This window comes from Paramormyrops kingsleyae, chromosome 16 (assembly GCF_048594095.1).
Source record: "Paramormyrops kingsleyae isolate MSU_618 chromosome 16, PKINGS_0.4, whole genome shotgun sequence".
Classification (NCBI taxonomy): Eukaryota; Metazoa; Chordata; class Actinopteri; order Osteoglossiformes; family Mormyridae; genus Paramormyrops; species Paramormyrops kingsleyae.
Genome location: NC_132812.1, coordinates 3,134,633 through 3,143,496, shown reverse-complemented (window position 1 = coordinate 3,143,496; position 8,864 = coordinate 3,134,633). Strand labels below are relative to the sequence as shown.

Below are 8,864 nucleotides of genomic sequence, written 5' to 3'. Positions count from 1 at the left end.
AATCTCTTGTTTTCACAAGGAACACACTGTCATTCAAAATTGTAAAGTCAGTTGCCCTACTTTGCATACTAACTCATCACATGGGTAAACACCTGTCACACATAATTGCAATTTAGAAATCAGAGCTTTATAAAAGGGCAACAGGTGAGCTCTTCTGTTTTGGAGCAATGGATGCCAATGTTTGAAACAGAGGCAGAGCCAGAGGAGTGAGAGTAAGAGGAGGAGAACGGGGAGGACGAAGACGAGGAAGGCCAAGGAACTGATGAGATCAAAGCCACTTTGGTTGACCATGTGGTCAAACATGGTCTAACAATGAGGGAGGTTGGGCAAAGAGTACAGCCAAATTCGAGCAGGTACACTGTAGCATCCATCATCCGGACTTTCCGAAATGAGAATAGGTAAGAAATCTCACTGTACTCAATGAGTACATTACTGTAGTACATTATTGCCTGTGGACTGTTCTGTAGACTGTGAAAATACTGTAAAGTATGTTTCAAGTATTTGGGAAATGTATTCCTACTTTGTATTCCTACACAGTAGGCCTATTTACAGTATTTTACAGTATACTATTTGCATTGCAGACTGAAAGATTACCAACACGAGGTGGTCGGGAACGTCTTCTGTCTCCTGAACAGGAGACTGAAATCATAAACATAGTTCTAGAAAAAACAACATACAGTGGTACCTCAGAACTCGAATTTACAGTTTTTTCCAATTGCTAACACACTAAAATCTAATGTAAAGCTCAACTGCAGAAACTGACACTCAGAGAGCAAAATCTCTCCTCACATTTGCTATATTCAAAACACAAATCACACCTTTGAACACAATAAGCAATTAACTTGACTTCTTTTGCATTAGAGTACACACACTTTCCTACAGAAAACACAGGAATCTCACACCAAGACACTTTTAGGCATTTCCAAACACACCCAATCAGAAAGCCACACCCATGTGCCCATTAGGCTAAAACAAATGTCACCTGGTCAAACACCTGACTGCTTATTAGTTAACTCAGCAATCAGAATGTGAGAACTATAAAACTCCACAGATTTACCAACATTAAAGAACAATGGAAGCCGGAGGGAGAGGAAGAGACGTTAGAGGTAGAGGACGCGTAAGAGGTGGAGGTGGAGGTAGGGGTAGGGGTAGGGGTAGGGGTAGGGGTGCACAGAGAGGTGAAAGAGGACAAAGACAAAGAAGACAAGCACTCTCCAATGAAATTCGGGCAACATTAGTCGACCATGTTATAAATCATGGATTGACAATGAGAGAGGCTGGACAGAGAGTCCAACCCAACCTGAGTCGATTTACTGTTGCTTCTGTCATCCGTACATTTCGACTTGAGAACAGGTATGTTCTGTAACACCTACTCTGTATATATACAGCAATTCAAAGTATCTACAGTATGTATATTGTATATAGAGTAGGCTAATACTGCATTCTATATTTACAGTATATGTGTATGTGTTCTTTACTTGTACAATACTACTGCATAATCTTCATTATAAGCAAGAGAGGCTGCATACCAATATATACATTGTTGTCTTCTCTAAGGACTGAGAGACAAGTAGGACGTGGTGGAAGAGGTCGGATGTTCACAGAGGCACAGGAGCTAGAGATCATAAACATGGTTTTGGCAAATAATGCCATAAGACTTAGGGAAATTCAAAGCCACATTGTGAGAGACGACACTGTTTTTGGCAACATTAGGCAAGTTGCCTTGTCTACCCTCGCTCGTGTTCTCCAGCGACACCAGGTACGAATGAAACAGATATACCGGGTGCCTTTTGAGAGGAACTCCGAAAGAGTCAAAGAACTGAGGCACAATTACGTGCAGGTAACTATTAGACTACAGGACGCTACATATAATGCTGCATTTCTCCAGTACTAAACATAAACCTAAACCATTGCTTATGTAATCTTTTTTTTTTGTTTTCAGACAGTGCTGGAAATGGATTCAAATGTGATCCCACATGAGTTCATTTTTATTGATGAGGCTGGCTTCAACCTTACCAGAACCAGAAGAAGGGGAAGAAACATAATAGGTCACAGAGCTATTGTGAATGTTCCTGGCGTACGTGGGGGAAACATCACAATGTGTGCTGCCATCACAGGACATGGAGTTCTACACCACCATGCCATTCTTGGTCCATACAACACAGGGTTGATCCTGACATTTCTGGACAGATTGAGAGACATCGTAGAACAGGCAAACCACACAGATGATGAAGGGCAACAGCACAGATATGTTGTAGTGTGGGACAATGTGGCTTTTCATCGTGCAGCCATGGTGCAAAATTGGTTTGCCAACAACCCACATTTTATAGTGCTTTACCTTCCCCCTTATTCTCCATTTCTGAACCCAATAGAAGAGTTCTTTTCAGCATGGCGTTGGAAGGTCTATGATCATCAACCCCATGTGCGTGAGGGGCTTCTACAAGCAATGGAGGAGGCATGTGAGGAAGTTGACGTAGGAGCCATCCAGGGATGGATAAGACACTCCCGACGCTTCTTTCCTCGCTGTCTAGCAAGGGAAGATGTCGCATGTGAAGTGGATGAGGTGCTGTGGCCAGATCCACTGAGAAGACATGACGCTGCATAAATCTTGTTTCGTTTTTCATTTGTTTTTTCACTTGCACGTTTCTCATTCTGTTTTCAAAGGTTTAGAATTTGTTGAATTGTACAGTAATATGGATTTTGTTGGTTTTTCTGTTGCAAATTGTAGCTAAATAAATGATTTGTTGGAACCGAATTTATTTCTGCACATATGTCTCTGTGTCCAATTCTCAGCATTTGCAGTTCTGACAGTCCCTAAAGAGATAAAAGTGTTTTGGATTTTACATAGTGGTGTTTGGTTGGTTGGAGGAAAAATTTAGGCATGGGAAAGAAATGTTTACTATTTGGGGCAAAAGTTTGGTTTTCATAAGTGTTTATATAGTTTTGACTGGAGAGCTTCATTTTGCAGGATATGTGAGGTGTTTTGCTCTTTGGGTGAGGTGTTTTGTGAATTGTGCTAAATGATTTGCAAAAATGAGCCTTGTTGTCAAAATTGTGCTTTAGCAATTGGAAAAAACTGTAATCCATTCAGAACTCCAGATCAAATCCTAAAGAGTTCGAGTTGTGATCGAATTTTCCCTATAAAAAATAATGGAAAACCAATTAATTGGTTCCCGGCCCCGAAAAAATACATCTAAATATGTTTTTTTTTAGCATTTTAACACAACATGAACTGGATAAAACAAGAATAGAATATACTGTACTAAACATATCTAAGCACATTTATCAAAACAGTAATTTGTAAAGTAAGAAAATAAATGTATCCAAACAATGTGTAAAGTTAAAAAAAACAATGTGTCCTGCCCCGATCGTCCGCTCCTTCTGTGTGCCACGCCCCCTCGTTAACCCCATGTGGAATCCCCTTGTGATCAGCTGTTTCTGGTTGTTGTCATTAGTCCTCTGTATTTCGTCCACGTTTCAGTTTATTTCCCCAGCCCGGTCATTGTATTGTCCATCTGCGTTTTGCCTGCCTTACCTGTAATTAAACCCAGTATTCCCTGTTACCCTGACGTCTGCGTCTTTGTCTCCGTTCCATCCCCGCTCGGCACGACAATATTATTATAATTAAATGTATTAATGGTTTATTATTAATATTAAAATAATTAATAAGTAATCTTTATTTTTAAATGTATTTTATTATATAATAATTACTGTTACTGTCTATCATTGTCTAAATGTATTTTTACTGTCTAAATATACTGTATGTATTCAGCTAGTGTAAACATGCATGATGCTATCACAGCGAATGCGAGGCTGAAACTGAAGCGTTACCCTATGTTTCCGCTGAGAGACATGCCGCGTGACTCATTTCCCCACGTGTACAAGTTATCTTAGGTCGGCGTTCATGGTTTGACTTCTGAGATTCAGATCGAGTTCTAAGTAATTTTTTTTTTTAACTGGTTGGTTCGACTTTTAAGAAATTCGAGTTCTAATGAGTTTGAGAACTGAGGTACCACTGTATTTCAAAATATTGATAGGGTAAGCTTATCAACACTGGACCGTCTCTTGCACAGAAATAATCTGAAGATGAAGCAGGTCTACAGGGTGCCATTTGAACGCAATTCAGAAAGAGTCAAAGAATTGCGATATAACTATGTGCAAGTAAGTCCCATACAATCCCACAATTGATGCATACTCTCAACACTGTATAAATTACAGTTGACATATTTCAGTACTGTACAGTAATCATACTCTGATTGTGCTTCACAATAGTGACCACTCCAAGTCTGTATTACATATCATGTGTGTTTCAGAGAGTCCTTGAGGTAGAGGTGGCTGCAGTGGAGCACCAGTTCATCTTCATTGATGAGGTTGGATTCAACCTCACAAAAAGACGAAGGTGGGGAAGGAATGTCATTGGCCAGTGTGCCATTGTTGAAGTCCCTGGCCAGCGTGGTGGGAACATCACAATGTGTGCAGCAATTACCAACTATGGTGTCATCCATCACCATGCTACCCTTGGCCCCTACAACACTGCCCATCTGATCACATTCCTGGAAATCCTACACAACACACTCATTCCACCAGATCAGATAGATGGCCCAGAGCAGCTCAGGTATGTTGTCATTTGGGACAACGTAAGTTTCCACCGGGCTGCTCTGGTTCGTAACTGGTTCACTGCCCACCCACGTTTTTTAGTTGTTTATCTCCCTCCATATTCAATCTCAAAGCTATTGAGGAATTTTTTTCTGCCTGGAGATGGAAAGTGCATGACCGAAATCCACACACACGTATACCCCTTCTCCAAGCTATGGAAGATGCATGTGGAGATATAGCAGTTGATGCTTTTCATGGCTGGATTCGCCATGCTAGGCGATATTTCCCCCGCTGCTTGGCCAGGGCAAACATTGCTTGTGATGTGGATGAGGTGCTGTGGCCAGACCGAAACAGAAGAGAGGATGCAGCATAGTTGTTTTTTTTACTGTAACTGTATTCAGTAAATTCTTCTGTTGTTTGTATATGTAGACCACGGTATGTGCAACTTTGTGTTGGTTGGGATGAACACTGTGTCGCCTGCTTATCACGACACGAACACCAAAATCCAGGCAACCAGGTTTATTGGGGGAAGTACAGCGAGTCGTCAGTAGCCAAGTCCGGGTCGTAGCCAAAATCTGGCCGAGAAGAGCACCAAAAGCCGGGGGGTCGTCCAAAATCGTAGTCGGGTGAAAGGATTCCAGGGGTCGGTTAGCCAGGAGGTCAATCCGGAGACATGGATGGCACACACAGGTAAAGACATGGGGAAAGTCACGGGAGGGGCGGACTGGCAGGAGGCGCGGGAGGTTCGGGAAGGGCCAGGAAGACAGATCGTAACTGGGGAGACAAAACGAAGTTAGACCGCTCAGTAAGTGCATAGCAACAATACCTCGCACCGTGCTGTTGTCAGTGCAAGGTTTAAGTATCGTCTGTTCAATTGACAGTGGGAGGCGCTTGTTGGGCTGTGGGCGTGACAGAGCCCCCCCTCTGATGGCCGCCTCCTGGAGGGGGGACGGCCGTGGGGCCGGACGGCCCAGGTGGGCCCTGTGGAATTGAGCGATGAGGGAGGGATCCAGGACGTCCTTAGCAGGGATCCAGCTCCGCTCGTCAGGGCCAAAACCCTCCCAGTCCACCAGGTACTGGATTTGGCCCCGCCGGCGGCGAGAATCCAACAGTTCGCGGACAGCGTAAACGTCCTCACCTTGAATGGGAAGGGGAGCAGGGACGTCCAGGGGCCCACAGGGGGGATGGTTTGAGTAGGGACACATGAAAAGTGGGATTAATACTATATACACGAAGGAGTTGCAGGCGGTAGGTCACTGGTCCCACTCGTCTAGTCACCCAGAAGGGCCCGATAAACTTGGGACCCAGCTTGCGTCCTGCAGGGAGACGGAGATTTTCAGTTGCCAACCAGACTCTGTCACCTTCCTTGAACCGGGGTCCAGGTCGTCGTCTGCGATCCTGGAAGGTCTTGGTCCTAGTGGCTCCTTGTTCCAGTAAATGATGCATCTGCTCCCATATTTGCTTGCTGCGTCGATACCAGTCTTCAAGGGCGGGAACGTCAATGGAAGTGGGACTCCAAGGGAACAAGGGGGGCTGGAAGCCGAGAACACACTGGAAAGGGGTTAGACCGGTCACTGCGTGCGGTATTGAGTTGAAGGCATACTCCGCCCATGGGAGGAAGCGCGACCATTCGTGGGAGTTGGATATACACATAATCCTGAGCATCTTCCCTACCTCTTGGTTGGTCCTCTCCATTTGGCCATTGGTCTGGGGGTGGTAGGCTGAGGAGAGACTGAGTGAGATGTTCAATTGCGAACACATACCCCTGAAGACGCGGGAGGTAAACTGGGGTCCTCTGTCCGATACTATGTCTTCTGGGAGCCCATAGTACCGAAAGACTCCTTGTAACAGCAAATCAGCCAACTCGAAGGACATTGGTAACTTCGGTAAGGGAAATAGTCGGCACATCTTCGAAAAGCGGTCAACTAAGGTCAGGGCCATGCACAGACCTTTTGAGGGGCATGTGCTGAAACTGAAAAAAGGGCAACCCCCAACCCCTCCACGAACCCCTCCACCAACAGTAGTAAACCATGTTTTTCTATGTTTATACATGTGAAGACGAGCGGGGAGTATACAATACTAGATTTAAAAAAAAATCTAGCCAGCAAACACATGCATAATATAATTGCATCGTAAACTTTAACCTACCATGCTGTGTGACCATAGGCTATATAATATGATGAAATGTTAATAAATTACATGCATCAGCATGCACATTCAGCAGATAGCCATAAAATCAAAATAGAAATTTCTTATAATATATTTTACCTAGCTGACAAGGATCACTCGGTTGCTTTGTGTCAAACTCAAATGCAGTTACACCGCGGGTTTTTGACCAGCGAATGTGTGCAATTTGTCCATCATTTAAACGACGACATCACATTACGTCAACATCACACCAGTGTGGTGATGCATTATATGAACCTTTATAGACATACTAGTGTTTATTTCATAAAGACAACGTTGCGCTTATTCAAACAACAAGATATTTTACCGTTACAAGACGAAGACGTTCATCTGCTTCTGCTCTATGACTCTGTCTCTGATGTGCTGAAACGTAAGTTTGCGGCGCTCAGGGGGCAGAGTTGTGAAGTTTGACTGACAGTTTGAGCGGTTCTAAGAGATGCGCTTTTTAATGCCTTTAATTGGTTAAATATTTGTTAAAAAGACAAACAGACATAAAGGGTTACCAATAGCATTGATTTTTTATTTTTTTTTTAAAACTCCCCAAAAAAAAGGGCACTTCCGAGTGTAATTACAAAAAGGGCATGTGCTCTGCACAGGTTGAGCCCTACCTGTGCACGTGCCTGACTAAGGTGAGGATGGTGACGCGATATGGGACTAAGGGCGATTGGGCACCGGGAGAGGTTGTAGGAGCCCCGCGGGTGGACCCGTGAGGGTTTTATGTTGCGCAGAGAGGGGACATGAGAGGACATACCTTTCCGTCTTTTTTTTTCCACCCCGGCCACCAATAGTACTTCTCCAGAATGCGAATGGTGGCTTTCACCCCGGGATGTCCAGAGCCTAGCAAAGTGTGTACCCATTGAAGTACCTCATTTCACAGCTGAGAGGGAACAAAGGTTTTTTCTGGTGGACATTCAGGAGGAGGCGGCATCTTCTGGTTCCACTCCAGCAGACGTGGTTCCAAATCCCAGGTCACAGGGCTCAGAAAGCAGGAGGGAGGTAAGATAGGTGAGATGGGTTCGAGGATCCTGTTCGAGGGAAATAGACGTGAGAGGGCATCCGCCTTGGCGTTCTTGGACCCTGGGAGGTAGGTGACCTTAAAATCAAAATGGGTAAAAAACAGAGCCCAGCGAGACTGGCGTGCGCTAAGACGTTTGGCTTCCCGGAGATATTGCAAGTTGCGGTGATCCGTAACTACTTGGAAGGGGTGTAATGCCCCTTCCAGCCAGTGTCTCCATTCCTCTAATGCCCTTTTTATGGCTAACAGTTCACGATTCCCAACGTCGTAATTACATTCTGCTGCAGTTAGTTTACGGGACAGGAAGGCACATGGATGGGTCTTACCGGTAAGAGGGTCCTTTTAGGCCAGGACTGCCCCGATGCCTGCCTCTGAGTCATCTACTTCCACCAGGAACGGGAGTTGGGGGTCGGGCTGTCTCAGGATAGGAGCCGACGAACCGTTGTTTGAGATTCTCGAAGGCGAGAAGTGCCTCTGGTGTCCGTTTCAGCCTTCTTTCTCCATGTTTAATCAGATCTGTGCATGGGGCGGCTACGGTACTGAAGTTCTGAATAAACCTTCTATAAAAATTTGCAAAACCCAAGAATCGTTGAAGGGCCTTGACTGTCATAGGCTGAGGCCAATCTCGTACAGCGGCGACCTTGTCTTGGTCCATAGCCACACCCCCAGGGGAGATTACATACCCCAGGAACTTCACGGTGTGACGATGGAACTGGCACTTCTCACCTGTAAAGTTGAGCTGATTCTGTCTAAGGCGCTGGAGTACTTTTCGGACATGCTCGACATGCTGTTCCTCTGTGTCAGAATAAATCAGAATATCATCAATATAGGCAATTACAAACATGTTCAGCATGTCCCCCAATATGCCATTGATAAAGGACTGAAAGACCGAGGGGCTATTAGAGAGCCCATAAGGCATCACGAGATACTCGTATTGCCCAGTAGTAGTGATGAACGAGGTCTTCCACTTGTCACCCTCCTTTATTCTGATTAGATTATACGCACTCCGTAAATCCAACTTGGTAATAATACGAGCAGATCGATGTTGCTCTAAGGCTGAGGGGAT

At 44.7% G+C, this 8,864-nt stretch overlaps 1 long non-coding RNA gene across 1 annotated transcript; it reads left to right on the top strand.

Annotated features, from left to right (window-relative positions):
- Positions 1 to 1,166: 1,166 nt before the first annotated feature.
- On the top strand, positions 1,167 to 2,750 carry LOC140578843 (uncharacterized). Its single transcript, XR_011983116.1, has 2 exons — positions 1,167 to 1,840; positions 1,943 to 2,750. It is a non-coding gene; the product is annotated as an uncharacterized lncRNA (long non-coding RNA).
- Positions 2,751 to 8,864: the final 6,114 nt, after the last annotated feature.